Below are 18,010 nucleotides of genomic sequence, written 5' to 3' on the forward strand. Positions count from 1 at the left end.
CAATTTGAAGGTATCAACTTCCCTTCCTATCGGATTTGCATCTCTACCTACGCGGACGATACGTTGCTCTATGTCCGCAACCCGGAGGAGAATCTCTCCTCCGTGCTGAGAGAGGTAGTCCGGTTTGGGGCCCTCTCGGGCCTCCAGGTGAACTGGAATAAGTCGCTGGCGTTCCCACTGACTCCGCTCACAGTGCCGTTCCCCATGGAATATCCCCTCCAGTGGACAACGGACTCCGTCCGATACTTGGGGATCCAGCTGCACAGGGACCCGGAGGTCCTGCTCCGGGAAAACTATGGGGTAGCCTACTCCAAACTTGTCGACGACGTAGAGGTGTGGATCAAACTCCCTCTGTCGCTGATGGGCAGAGTGGCCATCATGAATATGGTGGTTCTGCCGAGATTTCTGTTCCTCTTCGCGAACATCCCTGTGGTACTCTCTAAGGCTTTCTTTGCGCAGCTGACCCGGACTCTGGTGCGGCTGGCCTGGGGCGGTAAGCAGCCCAGGGTGCAGTGGAAGGTTCTGACGCTCCCCTACGAGATGGGGGGGCTTGGGGCCCCTGACCTGGAAAGGTATTATAGGATAGCGCAGGCGGACCACCTACATACATGGATCCACGCCACTACGGATGTACCTCACGTGCTGATGGAGCGGCTATTTGCGGAACCGCTTCCCCTCCCGGCTACTGTCTTCCAGTCGGTGGACCGCAGGGTGGGAACATTGGACTCCCTCAGGGCCACGAATCATGCATGGCATGCGATTCGGAGGGCGCAGGACTGCGATCTACTGTATTCCCCGCTGATGAGAGTGGAGTGGGCGATCTGGCTCCCCCCACTGAGGGACGCGGGGGTGAGGCGTGCACTGGGCACCTTGGGCGTCGCCAAACTGGCGGACCTGTTCCAGGATGGGGTGGTTAAAACGTGGGAACAGATTTGCTCGGCCCGGAACTGGGGCTACCCAGCTCCAGCGCTTCCACTTCCATAGGATCCGTGGTGCGCTGTCAGCCCTGCTGGGGCCGGGCCTGGAGGAGCCGCCGGAGGTCCCGGAACTCACATATGTCATCAAAACGGTGGCCCCAGCCAAACTCGTTTCGGCTCTCAAAAAACTTGGGGACCAGCACCGGGCGCCTGAGTGCTCGGCGGCGCGACGGGGGTGGCAGGCCGACCTACAAATGGAAATAACGGACGAGATGTGGGCCTACTGCTGCTCTAGCACTAAAAGGGTGTCGCTAAACGGTAGGCACCGACTGATACACTTTAAGTTCCTGCAGCGGGTCTATTACACCCCAGAGAGACTACACAGGTATGGGCTTCGCCCATCGGCGGAGTGCAAACGCTGCCATGTCCCGGTAGCGGACTTCATACACATGGCCTGGCACTGTCCGGGTATAGCCCGGTTCTGGACAGCGGTGTTCCTGGAACTGAGCCAGATACTAGAAAAGGACATACAGCCTAACCCGGCGCTGGCGTTGCTGGGTTTCTCCAGGCCACTCCCGCGGGCGCTCAGACGTCTGACGGATATAGCGCTTCTAATGGCTCGGCGAGTTGTGGCATTGTGCTGGATGAGGGGGCTGCTCCCCACCAAAAAACGCTGGGTCAGAGATATGCTGTACTGCTGCACGCAAGCGGAGACATATGGTGAATTGTTGCCCCCGAAAAGCCGGCCCAAGAACTTTTGGGGACTGTACAGAACATATCTGACGGCTGGGGAAGCCGAGGGGGCGAGCCGGGGAGCGTCACAGGACAACGGACATGATGCACACGGCGAGGCGGAGGCAGGTGTGATACTGGAGAGCACGCTGGATGACGTTTGACTGGATGGAGGGTTGGCGTGACGCTTAGGAGGCGAGCCTGTGGGCTGAGTGTGCTGCGGGGCATTACCCGGAGGGACGTGGCATGCTTTGAGTGGAAGTGCGGGGGAGACGGAGAGTGGATGCGGAGTGGACGGCGAACTGAGAGTGGAGCGCTGCTTTGCCCGCTTAAAGCCGGAGGCAGGGACGGCAGATAGGACAGTACGCAGATGCGAGTGTGATGAGACGACGTGCGCGGGGTGGGTGGGATGGGAGGAGGGGAGTTGGGTCTTGTTTAACAGAAACTCAGGGACTGGCTCAGGTTAGCTGGTGAAGGAGGTTGCTGGTGGAACCGCCCCACATACATGACGGTCCGTAGCGGGGTCTGAGGGCTGGTGCTGCCACTAATATTTGCAGTATAGGCAATGGGATACCTGGTGGGTAGATCTCCCTGAAACGCCGCCGGTCCTCCGGGATGTCGGCTAAATGGCCGTGTACCTGTATACTGCACCTCCCTCTTTCCCCCCCCCCACCTCCTGTGGATCAGGGGGGGTAACACATTGCTATGTGACTTCCTGCTGTGCTGACCTGTCTGCTTACTTATTGTTAAATAAAGGTTTTTGAAACTTAAAAAAAATTTTTTAAAAACAGTAGAGCTGCCTGCCCTCCACAAACATGTGAACCGTAAGCAGCTGCAGTGCAAGATTCCTTCAAATGTAAAGTATGTACAGTACAGGCAACAGTAGAGCTGCCTGCCCTCCACACTCACGTGAGCCGTGAGCAGTGGCAGTGCAAGCTTCCTTCAAAGGTAAAGCAGGTACAGTACAGACAACAGTAGAGCTGCCTGTCCTCCACACACATGTGAGTCATGAGCAGTGGCAGTACAAGCTTCCTTCAAAGGTAAAGTAGGTACAGTACAGACAACAGTAGAGCTGCCTGCCCTCCACACACATGTGAGCTGTAAGCAGCAGCAATGCAAGCTTCCTTCAGAGGTAAAGTAGGTACAGTATGGGCAACAGCAGAGCATCATGCCCTCCACACACATGTGAGCCATAGGCAGCGGCAGTGCAAGTTTCCTTCAAAGGGAAAGTAGGTACAGTATGGGCAACAGCAGAGCTGCCAGCCCCCCACATACATGTGAGCCATAAGCAGCTGCACTGCAAGCTTCCTTCAAAGGTAAAGTAGGCACAGTACGACCAACAGTAGAGCTGCCTGCCCTCCACACACGTGAGCCGTGAGCAGCGGCAGTGCAAGCTTCCTTCAAAGGTAAATGTTAGACCTGGCACCTTGGCGTGAGTCTCCCTTCCTCTTTTTGTCACTGTGCCTCATGTGTTTTTATGGTGTTGGCCGCTCAGCGCGCTGTGCCACTGCCAACCAGTGTCGCGGTGCGAGTGCTCCCTATGTAAATTGTATATGTTGGTTGGATTCCATGATTGGATTGTTTGGTTTACTATCAGACCCCAGTACAGTGCGCCAGGGGCGCCAGGGCATGTAAATACGAACACCGCTGGTGGGCTTGCAGCACGGGTTGTGCCACCCACAGAAGCGGCCGGTAAAATATATCTGAGGTCTGCCATCGCAGAACCTGCGTGCAGTCTGGTACTGACATGCTGACCGGCAAGTGCCCACACTTGCCAGTCCCTAAACCCTTCCCTTAGCTGCATGTTAGTCACCCCTCTGGTAGGCCCACGGGCAGGGTGCATTGTACGCCTAAGGTAGGACAAGCCTGGATGCGTGGCATGTCCTAGTAGTGAATTACCGCCATCTTGTTGTTCACTACTGCAAGGCTACCCTGTTCTCATAGGCCAGTATGGGCGGCCTGGATTATTACACCCTATGATCCTAACCGACCCAGGGAACATGGTAGGAGATCGAGTTTAGTATGCCTGAACTCGGAATAATAAGGTACATCTTTTCGCAAGGTTTATTTTAATATTCCGGGTTTGCAAATGCCGCTTTTAGAAAGTTGGCCTTTGCTTGCCTAAACCTTTCAGCCGCCTCTGCGTGTTGTGTATCTGATGTCTGGCTGGTGTGAGTGACAGGGCTGGGGGAACCCAGATGGGCAGGGCTAGGTAGCCTGGTATGAATAGGACGATCGACAGGTAGATGGGTGGGAGGAGTGCTCCTAGGCTCTGAATAGGACAGTGCTCCGCTACCTCGATGCCGGCTCCACCCCCTGTGGAGCGTCTGATGACTCTGCCCTGCACTCTGAAAGAAGAAGCCTGCATCACGTAAACAAAGTGCTCAGAAACCGGACTGAACTAGGCAAGGGCCCCCCTGGCCTGGGAGAACAAAAGATTTGTGGTATAAATGGAGGAGCCCTGCTCCTAAGAAACTAGATCCGCTTTTGACCAAGAAGAATCTCTGCCTGAGGAGGAGGCACCGGGAAAGCTGTAGGAGGAAGACTGTCCCTATCCTGGGGGATTGGCCTGCAGTGGTGACCTTGCTGCCAAAGGAGAGAAGAGAAACTGTTGCTGAAGACTTTTACTTTACTTTTACTTTCAAGACTTGTGCTTTTCCAAAACGATCTCCAAGGGCTTGGAACTGAGCTTGCCCCCTGAACTGAGCCCCAGGACCATTGGGCTCTACCTGATCTTCACTCGCCTGCTGCTGGACTGTGGTGTCCTTTCCCTCGCCGGAGGTGACCCTCGTGCCCCAGTCCCTCCTTGAGCCGTGACCAGGACTGCTTAGCCGCCCCCGCCTTGGGAAGAGCCTCGCTCGGTCGGAGCCGCTCCCCCTACGCTGTGCTGGGCTGCCCCGTCACCTCGCTCGTTGGAGGCTCGCTGTGCACCTTCACCCTCCCGCCGGAATCGGCGTTTGTGAGCATCTCCAAGCCTCGGACGGCCCGGACGCATCTGCGTGCCCGGCTGCCCCGCTTTGTTCACACGCCACCTGCAACACCCCGCTCTTGTCGTGAGCCTGAAGATCAGACACCCTCGTGAAGTGTGGGAGCCCCGGACGCCGCCTCGCTCTTCTGTCGAAGAGCCGCTGAAATCCCGCACCCGCCTTTGCGTCAAGAAACAAGGTACTGTACTTACGACCTCGACCGCGAGCTCGCATCGGATCCAGGGTCCGCAACGTTCTTATTTCCCTGTCATCTGCTGTGTGCTCCCTGGGCGCTGCCTCAGCACGAAGTGCGCTGAGGCCTACAGTTACCTTGTGCCCGCCTAAAGAACTTTCCGTAAAACCAAGAGAACTTGACCGTATTTCCAAGAATTGTGGCCCCATCAGTTCAACGTTACTGGGCCTTGTATTTGAATCTGCTGAAACTACATAAAAGCTTATTTTTATATACTTCCTGATTGGTGTCCGTTTGTGGTGCATGCAAGAGGTTTACTGTATGTGTAATTGCATTTGCTTAACCGTGTACGCCTGAGACTTAGCCTAGACTGCTCGCGCCACGCACCTAGAGGGTGAGCAGGGGTTATTCTGGGGAGTCATCCTTCGCCCTGACAAGAAGTAAAGGGTCCCTGCTTGTTGTGGGTTCACACCTGCGTCAACCAGAGCCCCCTCATTTCTAACATTGGTGGCAGCGGTGAGGATTTACGGATTTGCATTTGTGGTTTGCGTATAGTGAATCACTGATCACCACGTAGTGAGAGCAGACCAGTAACACAGCCACAAGGCTAGCATTTGTTTTTGTTTTGCCAAGAGTCTCCGTTGCTAGAGCCATGCCTGGTTCACTTTCAGCCGGAAGAGCGGCTTCCATAATCTCTGGATTTGAAGACGTAGATTGGGAGGAAGACGCACTTCAGAATCGTACCAATGAAGACTTGAAAGGTCTTTGCTCCAAGTTCAGGATTGCCCAGACTGGATTGAAAAACAAGACCCAATTTGTGAAGGCGCTGAGGGCCTGGTATGAGTCAAAGGCACCAGAGAATCAGGTGGAAGTGGTTCCACCAGAAAGTGTCCATGAGTTTGGCAGGTGCCTGTCGCCAGAAGAGTTGGCAGACAGGGCCGCAACCCGGGCACACGAGGTGGAAATGGCAAAACTTCATGGGCAGATGGATATGGAAAAACAAAGATTAGCCATGGAAGAAAAGAAACTACAATTAGAGCATGACATGAAGCTGAGGGAGCTGGAGCTGAAAGCAAAAAGTTTGGAGCTTAATCCCTCTGGTGGCAGCACACCGCCAGTACCGGCGGAACCAAGAGTTTATATTCCCAAGGATGTAGTGAAGGAGTTCTTCAGGAATGACGACATCGGGCAGTGGTTCAGAGCCTACGAGGTAGCCATGTCTTCCCACCGGGTCCCTGAGAAAGATTGGGGAGCGGGGTTGTGGGGAAGGTTCCTGAGTGAAGGGCGGGACACACTGTTAGATTTACCTGTTGATGTTCGTAATTCCTATGCCCATATGAAGGAAGCGTTGATGGCTAGGTATGGGTTGACCCCTGAGTTATATAGACAGAGGTTCAGGGGTTGCACTAAGATTCCCAACAGTACGTATGTGGAGTATGTGACTTTCTTTTGCAGAGCGCTGGATGGTTGGGTAAAGGGTAGTAAGGTAAATGATTATCAAGGGCTTCTTGATTTAATGGCATGGGAGCACTTGTCCAGTAATTGTTTTCCTGAGCTACGCCAGCACCTGATCGATAGTAAGCTGACTAACCCGAGGAAGCTTGCTGAGGAGGCGGACCGCTGGGTCAGTACCAGGGTCCACAAGGGTACCGTGGGAGATTCCGCCAAAGGTGGGCAGGGTCCCCAGCAGAAGAGTGGGGGGGACAGGGGTAAACAGAAGCAGTTCCAAAAAGGGCCCCAAAATAGTCCCCAAGGGAACCAAGGGAAGGGTTCTCAGCCTCCCCCACCCCAGAAACCGACCGGGGCCCCGACAGGTCCTCCTGTTCAAAAGGGGCCCGTAAGATGTTACAGGTGTAACAATTTGGGGCATTTTGCCTCTGATGTAAAGTGTCCATTGTTTGGTAAACCAGCACCCACTGGTGCTCCACCCCGGCAGGTGACTAGTGTAGCCTTGGGGGAGGAGAGGGATGTCCAAGGTGGGTGGGGTCCCGCAGAAATGTCCCTGGTCTCGCTAGGAGACCGTGAAGTGGTCCCTCCAACCCAGCTGCCTGAGAACACTAAGAAGTACAGGCAGTGGGTGACCATAAATGGCCATAGAGTGGAAGCTCTTAGAGATACAGGAGCCAGTGTGACAGCTGTCAGGTGTCACCTGGTGTCTCAGGAGCAGGTGGTCCCCAATGCATTCTATCCCGTTGTTGCCGCTGACAACACAGAGAGACACTGCAAGGTGGCTCAGGTTCCCTTTGAGTGGGGGGGGGTCTCTGGTACTCTTCAGGTAGCTGTGAGGCCCGCCATGCCTGTAGACTGTTTGTTAGGGAACGATTTGGAGAGCTCACCTTGGGCTAAGGTGGAGCGGAGTGCTCACCTGGAGATGTTGGGTATGCCGGATTGGGCGTGTGTCACCACACGGTCCATGCCAGCCAGTAGAGGTACTCAAGAGGTCCTGGAGCCTGAGAGGGAGGCCCAGGAACCGGCCTCAGAGAGAAGGAGCAAGGGGCGCGGGAAGCCGGCCCCTGAAGTTCCCACGGTCCAGGAGGAAGCAGACCTTGAGGGGGATGCCCTGGAGCCTACAGGGGAGCAGATAGCTGAACTGGGAGACCTGCCGGAGCTGACCCATTGGCAGCAGGAAGGGGGTCCCACCAGGGAGGACTTTTGCAAGGCACAGAAGGAGTGCCCTTCTCTCGTGGGTATGCGGCAGCAGGCTGCAGACCAGGCCGCAGGTGATCAGTCAGGATCACATTTCGTTTACTGGGAGAACGACCTCCTATATACAGAGCCTAAGGTTGCTGAGCCTGGGTCAGCCCGTGCGCTGGTGGTACCCCAGGACTTCAGAGCCTTCCTACTGGGGCTGGCTCACGATGTGCCATTGGCAGGGCATTTGGGGCAGGACAAGACCTTTGAAAGGCTTGTCACCCACTTTTATTGGCCTCAAATGCGCAGGAGTTCAGATACTCACTGCAGGACATGCCAGACTTGCCAGGCAAGTGGAAAGAGTGGAAGGAAGCAGAAGGCTCCACTCCAGCCATTCCCTGTGGTCGGTACCCCATTCCAGCGAGTGGGGATTGACATTGTAGGGCCACTGGACCCCAGGACAGCGATGGGCAATAGGTTCATCCTGGTCCTGGTGGACCATGCCACCCGGTACCCGGAAGCCATTCCTCTAAGGACAGTGACGGCCCCCGTGGTGGGACGGGCACTGATGGGAATTTTCTCCCGAGTGGGATTCCCTCTAGAAGTGGTGTCTGACCGGGGTACCAATTTCATGTCCAAGTACATGAAGTCTCTTTGGCAAGAGTGTGGTGTAACCTACAAGTTCACCACCCCTTACCACCCCCAAGGAAACGGGTTGGTTGAGAGATTCAACCGAACCCTCAAAGGCATGATAATGGGCCTAGAAGGAGCCATGAGGCGTAAGTGGGACGTCCTCTTACCATGCCTTCTCTTCGCTTACCGTGAGGTGCCACAGAAGTCTCTGGGGTTCAGTCCCTTTGAGCTTCTGTATGGTCACCCAGTCAGAGGACCTCTAAGTCTGGTCAAAGAAGGCTGGGAGCAATCTCCCAGGAAGCCTCCCCAGAATGTATATAGTTACATGCTGGCCTTCAGGAATCAGACTAGGCGATTCAGGCAACTTGCTGAGGCAAATCTGGAAGCCAGCCAGGAGGAGATGAAGCGGTGGTACGACCAGAATGCCACTCTGGTAGAGCTTCAGCCTGGACAGAAAGTATGGGTCTTGGCCCCCGTGGAGCCGTGTGCGCTCCAGGATAAGTGGACCGGTCCCTTTGAGGTGGTGGAGCGCAAGAGTCCTGTTACCTACGTGGTGGACCTGAAGTCTCCTAGGAACCCCTTAAGGGTCCTACATGTCAACCGCCTCAAGCCCCACTTGGAGAGGTCCCAAGTGGGCATGCTCTTGGCAACAGATGCTGGAATGGAAGAGGAGACAGAACCTCTTCCTGACCTCCTGTCAGCCAAGGAGCAAGATGGGTCAGTGGATGGTGTCATCCTCTCTTCCACCCTGACCCCTGAGCAACAGAATGATTGTCGCCAGTTGCTGGGACAGTTTTCTGACCTGTTTTCCCTGGTCCCTGGTGTCACTGATTGGTGCGTCCATGATGTGGACACTGGGGATAGTCCACCTGTGCGGCACAAGGCCTACAGGGTGACTGACAGGGTGAGGACATGCATCAAGGAGGAGGTCTCCAAGATGTTTGCCCTCGGGGTAATTGAGTCTTCTAGCAGTCCTTGGGCCAGCCCCGTGGTCTTGGTCCCAAAGGCTGCAGCGCCAGGAGCCACACCCGAACTCCGGTTCTGTGTGGACTACAGAGGACTCAATTCGGTCACTAGGACCGACGCACACCCCATCCCCAGAGCTGATGAGCTCATCGATCGGCTAGGGGCTGCCAACTACCTCAGCACGTTTGATTTAACGTCTGGGTATTGGCAGATCGCCTTGACCGAGGGGGCCAAAGAGAGGTCAGCATTTTCCACCCCAGATGGGCACTACCAGTTCCGGGTCATGCCATTTGGGATGAAGAATGCCCCTGCCACCTTCCAGAGATTGGTCAACCAGGTGTTGGCTGGGCTGGATTCGTTCAGTGCAGCCTACCTGGATGACATCGCCGTGTTCAGCTCCACTTGGGAGGAACACTTGCGTCACCTCTGGGAAGTGTTGATGGCGCTGCGCAAGGCAGGCCTCACGATCAAGGCGAGTAAGTGCCAGATCGGGCAGGGTTCCGTGGTGTACTTGGGACACCAAGTTGGGAGTGGCCAGGTGGCACCCCTTCAGCCCAAGATAGAAACCATCCTGAATTGGGAGGCGCCCAAAACCCAGACGGAGGTGAGAGCCTTCCTAGGTCTCACCGGGTACTACAGGAGGTTTGTCAAGGGGTATGGCAACCTGGTTGCCCCCTTGACCGCGCTGACTTCGAAGAAGCAGCCCAGGAAAGTGATCTGGACTGACACCTGTCAGAAAGCTTTTGAGGCCTTGAAAACTGCTATGTGCACGGCGCCCGTGCTCTTGGCTCCCAACTTCTCCAAAGAGTTTATCGTTCAGACAGACGCTTCAGAGCATGGTGTGGGGGCTGTTCTTTCACAGATTAATGAGGAGGGCCTAGATCAACCCGTAGCCTTTCTTAGCAGGAGGTTACTTCCACGGGAACAAAGGTGGAGTGCTATTGAGCGTGAGGCATTTGCTGTGGTCTGGGCGCTGAAGAAGCTAAGACCCTACTTGTTTGGGTCTCACTTCCGGGTTCAGACGGACCACAGGCCCCTCAGATGGTTGATGCATATGAGGGGTGAGAATCCAAAGCTGTTGAGGTGGTCCATTTCCCTACAGGGTATGGATTTCACGGTGGAACATCGCCCTGGTACAGATCACGCCAATGCTGACGGTCTGTCCAGATTTTTCCGCCTTAGTGATGAGGAACTCCCTGGGGTAGGGTAGTTCTCCCCACTTTTCAGCTGGAGGGGACACGTGTTAGACCTGGCACCTTGGCGTGAGTCTCCCTTCCTCTTTTTGTCACTGTGCCTCATGTGTTTTTATGGTGTTGGCCGCTCAGCGCGCTGTGCCACTGCCAACCAGTGTCGCGGTGCGAGTGCTCCCTATGTAAATTGTATATGTTGGTTGGATTCCATGATTGGATTGTTTGGTTTACTATCAGACCCCAGTACAGTGCGCCAGGGGCGCCAGGGCATGTAAATACGAACACCGCTGGTGGGCTTGCAGCACGGGTTGTGCCACCCACAGAAGCGGCCGGTAAAATATATCTGAGGTCTGCCATCGCAGAACCTGCGTGCAGTCTGGTACTGACATGCTGACCGGCAAGTGCCCACACTTGCCAGTCCCTAAACCCTTCCCTTAGCTGCATGTTAGTCACCCCTCTGGTAGGCCCACGGGCAGGGTGCATTGTACGCCTAAGGTAGGACAAGCCTGGATGCGTGGCATGTCCTAGTAGTGAATTACCGCCATCTTGTTGTTCACTACTGCAAGGCTACCCTGTTCTCATAGGCCAGTATGGGCGGCCTGGATTATTACACCCTATGATCCTAACCGACCCAGGGAACATGGTAGGAGATCGAGTTTAGTATGCCTGAACTCGGAATAATAAGGTACATCTTTTCGCAAGGTTTATTTTAATATTCCGGGTTTGCAAATGCCGCTTTTAGAAAGTTGGCCTTTGCTTGCCTAAACCTTTCAGCCGCCTCTGCGTGTTGTGTATCTGATGTCTGGCTGGTGTGAGTGACAGGGCTGGGGGAACCCAGATGGGCAGGGCTAGGTAGCCTGGTATGAATAGGACGATCGACAGGTAGATGGGTGGGAGGAGTGCTCCTAGGCTCTGAATAGGACAGTGCTCCGCTACCTCGATGCCGGCTCCACCCCCTGTGGAGCGTCTGATGACTCTGCCCTGCACTCTGAAAGAAGAAGCCTGCATCACGTAAACAAAGTGCTCAGAAACCGGACTGAACTAGGCAAGGGCCCCCCTGGCCTGGGAGAACAAAAGATTTGTGGTATAAATGGAGGAGCCCTGCTCCTAAGAAACTAGATCCGCTTTTGACCAAGAAGAATCTCTGCCTGAGGAGGAGGCACCGGGAAAGCTGTAGGAGGAAGACTGTCCCTATCCTGGGGGATTGGCCTGCAGTGGTGACCTTGCTGCCAAAGGAGAGAAGAGAAACTGTTGCTGAAGACTTTTACTTTACTTTTACTTTCAAGACTTGTGCTTTTCGAAAACGATCTCCAAGGGCTTGGAACTGAGCTTGCCCCCTGAACTGAGCCCCAGGACCATTGGGCTCTACCTGATCTTCACTCGCCTGCTGCTGGACTGTGGTGTCCTTTCCCTCGCCGGAGGTGACCCTCGTGCCCCAGTCCCTCCTTGAGCCGTGACCAGGACTGCTTAGCCGCCCCCGCCTTGGGAAGAGCCTCGCTCGGTCGGAGCCGCTCCCCCTACGCTGTGCTGGGCTGCCCCGTCACCTCGCTCGTTGGAGGCTCGCTGTGCACCTTCACCCTCCCGCCGGAATCGGCGTTTGTGAGCATCTCCAAGCCTCGGACGGCCCGGACGCATCTGCGTGCCCGGCTGCCCCGCTTTGTTCACACGCCACCTGCAACACCCCGCTCTTGTCGTGAGCCTGAAGATCAGACACCCTCGTGAAGTGTGGGAGCCCCGGACGCCGCCTCGCTCTTCTGTCGAAGAGCCGCTGAAATCCCGCACCCGCCTTTGCGTCAAGAAACAAGGTACTGTACTTACGACCTCGACCGCGAGCTCGCATCGGATCCAGGGTCCGCAACGTTCTTATTTCCCTGTCATCTGCTGTGTGCTCCCTGGGCGCTGCCTCAGCACGAAGTGCGCTGAGGCCTACAGTTACCTTGTGCCCGCCTAAAGAACTTTCCGTAAAACCAAGAGAACTTGACCGTATTTCCAAGAATTGTGGACCCATCAGTTCAACGTTACTGGGCCTTGTATTTGAATCTGCTGAAACTACATAAAAGCTTATTTTTATATACTTCCTGATTGGTGTCCGTTTGTGGTGCATGCAAGAGGTTTACTGTATGTGTAATTGCATTTGCTTAACCGTGTACGCCTGAGACTTAGCCTAGACTGCTCGCGCCACGCACCTAGAGGGTGAGCAGGGGTTATTCTGGGGAGTCATCCTTCGCCCTGACAAGAAGTAAAGGGTCCCTGCTCGTTGTGGGTTCACACCTGCGTCAACCAGAGCCCCCTCATTTCTAACAGTAAAGTAGGTACAGTACCGGCAACAGTAGAGCTGCCTGCCCACCACACATATGTGAGCCGTAAGCAGTAGCAATGCAAGCTTCCTTCAAAGGTAAAGTAGGTACAGTATGGGCAACAGTAGAGCTGCCTGCCCTCCACACACGCGTGAGCCGTAAACAGCGACAGTGCAAGCTTCCTTCAAAGGTAAAGTAAGGACAGTTCGGGCCAACAGTAGAGCTGCCTGCCCTCCACACTCATGTGAGCCGTAAGCAGCGGCAGTGCAAGCTTCCTTCAAATGTAAAATAGATACAGTACGGGCAACAGTATAGCTGCCTGCCCTCTACACTCACGTGAGCCGTAGGCAGCGGCAGTGCAAGCTTCCTTCAAAGGTAAAGTAGGTACAGTACGGATAACAGTAGAGTTGCCTGCTCTCCACAAACATTTGAGCCATAAGCAGCAGCAAAGCAAGCGTCCTTCAAAGGTAAAGAAGATACAGTGTGGGCAACAGTACAGACGCCTGCCTTTACAACCATGTGAGCCATGAGCAGAAGCAATGCAAGCTTCGCTCAGGAAGAAAACAGGAATGGCGGCGACGCCAGTGTTAAACAGGCCGATACCAAAGGGGATGATGGACGGAGCGTTTGAGCAAATCAAACACTCACCCCCAGTCAACTGATCTGGGTTTAATCCATCATCACTCTTTAGTTCACTCCACCACCCTAGTTCAGACATGGCCATATGCAAATCAGTCTGACCCTGTGCCGCATGGGAACAGTCCAGCCCGAACTACCAAGCCATGTCTTCCCTGGACCGGAAACAAGCATCCTGGGACCGGTTTCGGGTTTATAACCCTCATCAGCCAGGCTATCTGGAATCCAGTGGCAAAGTGAGCAAGTCCCCACGTCTGGGCATACGCTGCCAACCTAGGGCGAACAAAGTTATACCAAAGGGGATGATGGATGGAGCGTTTGAGCAAATCAAACACTCAACCCCAGTCAACTGATCTGGGTTTAATCCATCATCATTCTTTAGCTCACTCCAACACCCCAGTTCAGACATGGCCATATGCAAATCAGTCTGACCCTGTGCCTCATGGGAACAGTCCAGCCCGAACTGCCAAGCCATGTCATCCCAGGACCGGAAACAAGCATCCTGGGACCGGTTTCAAGCTATCCTGGCTGAAGAGGGTTGAAATCCCGAAACCGGTCCTAGGATGCTTGTTTCCAGTCCAGGGAGGACCTGGCTTGGCAGTTCGGGCTGGACTGTTCCCACGAGGCACAGGGTCAAGACTGATTTGCATATGGTTGGGTTCAAACTGGAATGGCATGGTGAGCAAAAAAATGATGGATTTAGGCCCAGATCTCTGTACTGGGGTGAATGTATAACATTGTTCTGCATTCTGTCCATCAACTGTTGTTTTTGCATTTGTCACCCGGAGTAGGAAGGGTATACCCAGATGTGGGTCCCGTGCTCTCCATGCCACTGGAATCAAGCTATCCTGGCTGAAGAGGGGTGAAACCCCGAAACCGGTCCTAGGATGCTCGTTTCCAGTCCAGGGAGGACCTGGCTTGGCAGTTCAGGCTGGACTGTTCCCATGAGGCACAGGGTCAAGACTGATTTGCATATACCTGGGTTCAAACTGGAATGGCATGTTGAGCAAAAAAATGATGGATTTAGGCCCAGATCTCTGTACTGGGGTGAATGTATGACATTGTTCTGCATTCTGTCCATCAACTGTTGTTTTTGCAAGTGTTAAACAGGCCGGCGGGTACACCAGCGCAATAAAGTAGAACAGGGCCATCAGCAATGCAAGCTTCTTTTTCACACATGTACTGCAAGAGTTGTGTCAGTGTAAGTATTAGTCATGTGTATATAACCAGTGCACATCAGCCATCAGTAATGCAAGCTTGCCTCTATGGTATGACTCGCAGCAGTGTCAACATACTTCAGGGGGAAAGTAGGGACAGTATGGCCAACAGTACAGCTCTCTGCCCTTACAATCATGTGAGCCATAAACAGCAGCAATGCAATCTTCCCTCATGCACAAAACAGTTGGGGCGGGGACGCCACAGCAAAATACGTCTATCAAAGCAGCACAGGGCATGAGTATGGGGTACACGTGCGTGGTGGAGTCCCCCACTACTTTTACAGGGTGGACAGCGTCCACCCTGCTAATCAAAACGCAGTCCACCCTGCTCATCAAAATCGTGATAAGAGCAAACCAACCAAGCATTTCCAGGTGATTGCGGCTGAATCCTAGAAATTTCTCGGACTGCGGGTCACCGCCCATCTCCACTCCCATCTTGTTGTCTCTTCATATCCCTGCTTGTCACTCACCAAACCCACCTCCCTCACCTTCGCCTCTCTCGATTCCCTCCTAAACTCCCTCTCACCACTGTACTTCCGCTCTCCCAATGCGCCTCTGGGCATGTTTTGGGCCGATTCTTGGTGAGTGGAGTGAAGAGGATGGAGGGAAAGGTGGGGAGACATGTACAGTGACTAAGAGAGAGCGGCAGTAGTAGAGGGGGGAAGTGACTCTAAGCAGAAAATATTATGTGAGTTGGAGAGTAAGGGGGGGACTGAGTAACCATGTGAACGAAAAGGTGATGCAGTTTCAGTGTGTGTCTGACAGAGGGAATTACCCAGCTGGACCAAGCAAGAGATTTAGTTGAATGCAGGCCTGTGATGTCACTTCCTGTGATGTGATGTCACACACCGTGATGTCACGCACCATGATGTCACTTCCTGTGATACTACCTAACTCGGAGAGCCCCCCAGTTCTTTTTTTAGGACTTGTGCCTTGAGGCAGGCAGTACAAAACAGCTGAAGCAGGGCCTTCGCAATGCAAGCTTCCCTTTCACACACATGCACTGCAAGAGTTGTGACAGTGTAAGCATCAATCCTGTGTATATATCCGGTGCACAGCCGCCATCTGTAATGCAAGCTTGCCTCGGTGGTAAGACTCGCAGCAGTGTGAGCATGCTTCAAAGAAACAAACTACGTACGGATTCCTGGCAGTAGCAGTGCAAACATACCTCAGACATGCAGAATAGACACAGTATGGTTTGCAGCAATGCAAGCTTCCGTCAAACACACAGAACAGGTGCGGTATGGCTGCACCAATACAAGAAACCCTGGAAACACACACCACAGGTACAGCACGGCTGCAGCAATGCAAGCTTCCCTTAAAACACAAAAAATAAGTACAGCATAGCTGCAGCAATGCATAAACCCTTAAAGCACACAGAACAGGTACAGCGCGGCTGCAGCAATGCATGATTCCCTTAAAACACAAAGAACAAGTACAGCATAGCTGCAGCAATGCTTGCTACCCTTAAAACACAAAGAACAAGTACAGCATAGCTGCAGCAATCCAAACTTCCCTTAAAACACAAAGAACAAGTACAGCATAGCTGCAGCAATGCATAAACCCTAAAGCACACAGAACAGGTAAAGTGCGGCTGCAGCAATGCAAGAACCCCTTAAAACACAAAGTACGAGTACAGCATAGCCGCAGCAATGCAAGCTTCCCTTATAACACATAAATCAAGTACAGCATAGCTGCAGCAATGCAAGAAACCCTTAAAACATAAAGAACAATACAGCATAGCTGCAGCAATGCAAGCTTCCCTTAAAACACAAAAATCAAGTACAGCATAGCTGCAGCAATGCAAGAAACCCTTAAAACATAAAGAACAATACAGCATAGCTGCAGCAATGCAAGCTACCCTTGAAACACAAAGAACAAGTACAGCATAGCTGCAGCAATACAAGCTTCCCTCAAAACACAGAGAACAAGTACAGCATAGCTGCAGCAATGCAAGCCTCCCTTAAAACACAATAAAAAAGTACAGCATAGCTGCAGCAATCCAAACTTCCTTTAAAACACAAAGAACAAGTACAGCATAGCTGCAGCAAAGCAACCTCCCCTTAAAACACAAAGAACAAATACAGCATAGCTGCAGCAATGCAAGCTTCCCTTAAAACACAAGAACATGTACAGCGCGGCTGCAGCAATGCAAGCTTCCCTTAAAACACAAAGAACAAGTAAAACATAGCTGCAGCAATGCAAGCTTCCCTTAAAACACAAAGAACAAATACAGCATAGCTGCAGCAATGCAAGCTTCCCTTAAAACACAAGAACATGTACAGCGCGGCTGCAGCAATGCAAGCTTCCCTTAAAACACAAGAACATGTACAGCGCGGCTGCAGCAATGCATAAACCCTAAAGCACACAGAACAGGTACAGCGCGGCTGCAGCAATGCAAGAAATCCTTAAAGCACACAGAACAGGTTCAGCGCGGCTGCAGCAACGCAAGAACCCCTTAAAACCCAAGAACAGGTACAGCGCGGCTGTAGCAATGCAAGAAATCCTTAAAGCACACAAGAACAGGTACAGCGCGGCTGCAGCAACGCAAGAACCCCTTAAAACACAAGAACAGGTACAGCGCGGCTGCAGCAACGCAAGAACCCCTTACAACACAAGAACAGGTACAGCGAGGCTGCAGCAATGCCACTTCATTCACACAATAGAGAGGCTGTGCTCTGCGAGGTGCGCGAGACGTAATATGCAGAGATGAAGGACAAAGGAAGGTGAACTTGTGGTCAATGATGCGAGGGTAGGGAATAGGGATGAAGAAGGGATGCGGACCAAGGAAAGTGCGCGATGGGGGCCAGGGGAGAACAGGGTCTCGCGCGTGCACTCACCTACCCTGCCCGACTCCCCTATTGCCAGTAACCGAATTCCTGTGGGGGGGGCATGCTGCTAAGTGAGTGACGCAGCCGAGGTGCTCAGGGAATCAATCACAAGGCATCAGCCGCCAATGGGGCTGTGGGCGGGGCGGAGAGATAAGAGCTGTGCCGACAGGGGGAGCGCGCACACCGAGAGGAGCTGGGGAGGAGAGACGGCTAGAGGGTGTGTGCGTGTGAGAGAGAGAGAGGTGGTCGCGGAATGCTAAACAGCAGAGGGGACCGAGAATTAGAAACATCAGATACTGGGAGGAGCAGGAAGCAGCAACCGCAGCATCGTCACGTGACCAGCGGTATCAATGCAGAGAGGAGGACTACGGAAGGCAGGGAGGGAGGCGAGGACCAGTGAGACAGGGTGATAAGGATGAGGGAGATGATGAGGTAGAAGTAACAGTGGCGGCTGGTGAAATTTGAAAGTGTTGGGGCTAGAGCTTCAAGATGTACTTCAAGTGGAAAATATGCAAATCTTTTGCAGACTCTGTTTTCACCTGTGCTCGGATTTCTCACTTAGTACTGAAAACAGCAGTGCAGCTGTACTTTCGGGGGCGTAGCTTGGTCAGTAAGATTGTGGGCGGGAGGTGGGGGGGGTGGGAGGGGGCGTGAGCATCAAATTTTATGTTAAAATACCTTATAAAACAAGCAGGGCGCAGGAAAGGGGCTTGAGTGGCAATGGGATGGGAGAGAAATGTGGATTGGTAGGAGAACTAAGTGAGAGAAAACACAATAATTTGTAAAATAACCAATCTTTTT

The 18,010-nt window shown here is 53.4% G+C and overlaps 1 protein-coding gene across 2 annotated transcripts in view; it reads right to left on the minus strand.

Moving 5' to 3' along the window:
- The window catches only part of LOC146782612 (beta-galactoside alpha-2,6-sialyltransferase 1-like), a 137,810-nt gene extending 120,364 nt beyond the window's left edge, over positions 1 to 17,446 (minus strand). The window contains exon 1 of one of the 2 annotated variants that reach the window (XM_085637780.1): positions 17,219 to 17,446. The gene's annotated coding sequence lies outside the window, so the exon portion shown is untranslated. The remainder of the gene's footprint in view (positions 1 to 17,218) is intronic. The other variant, XM_085637781.1, reaches the window with a different exon arrangement.
- Between the last annotated feature and the right edge of the window lie 564 nt (positions 17,447 to 18,010).

This window comes from Triturus cristatus, chromosome 12, assembly GCF_964204655.1.
Source record: "Triturus cristatus chromosome 12, aTriCri1.1, whole genome shotgun sequence".
NCBI classification, from domain to species: domain Eukaryota; kingdom Metazoa; phylum Chordata; class Amphibia; order Caudata; family Salamandridae; genus Triturus; species Triturus cristatus.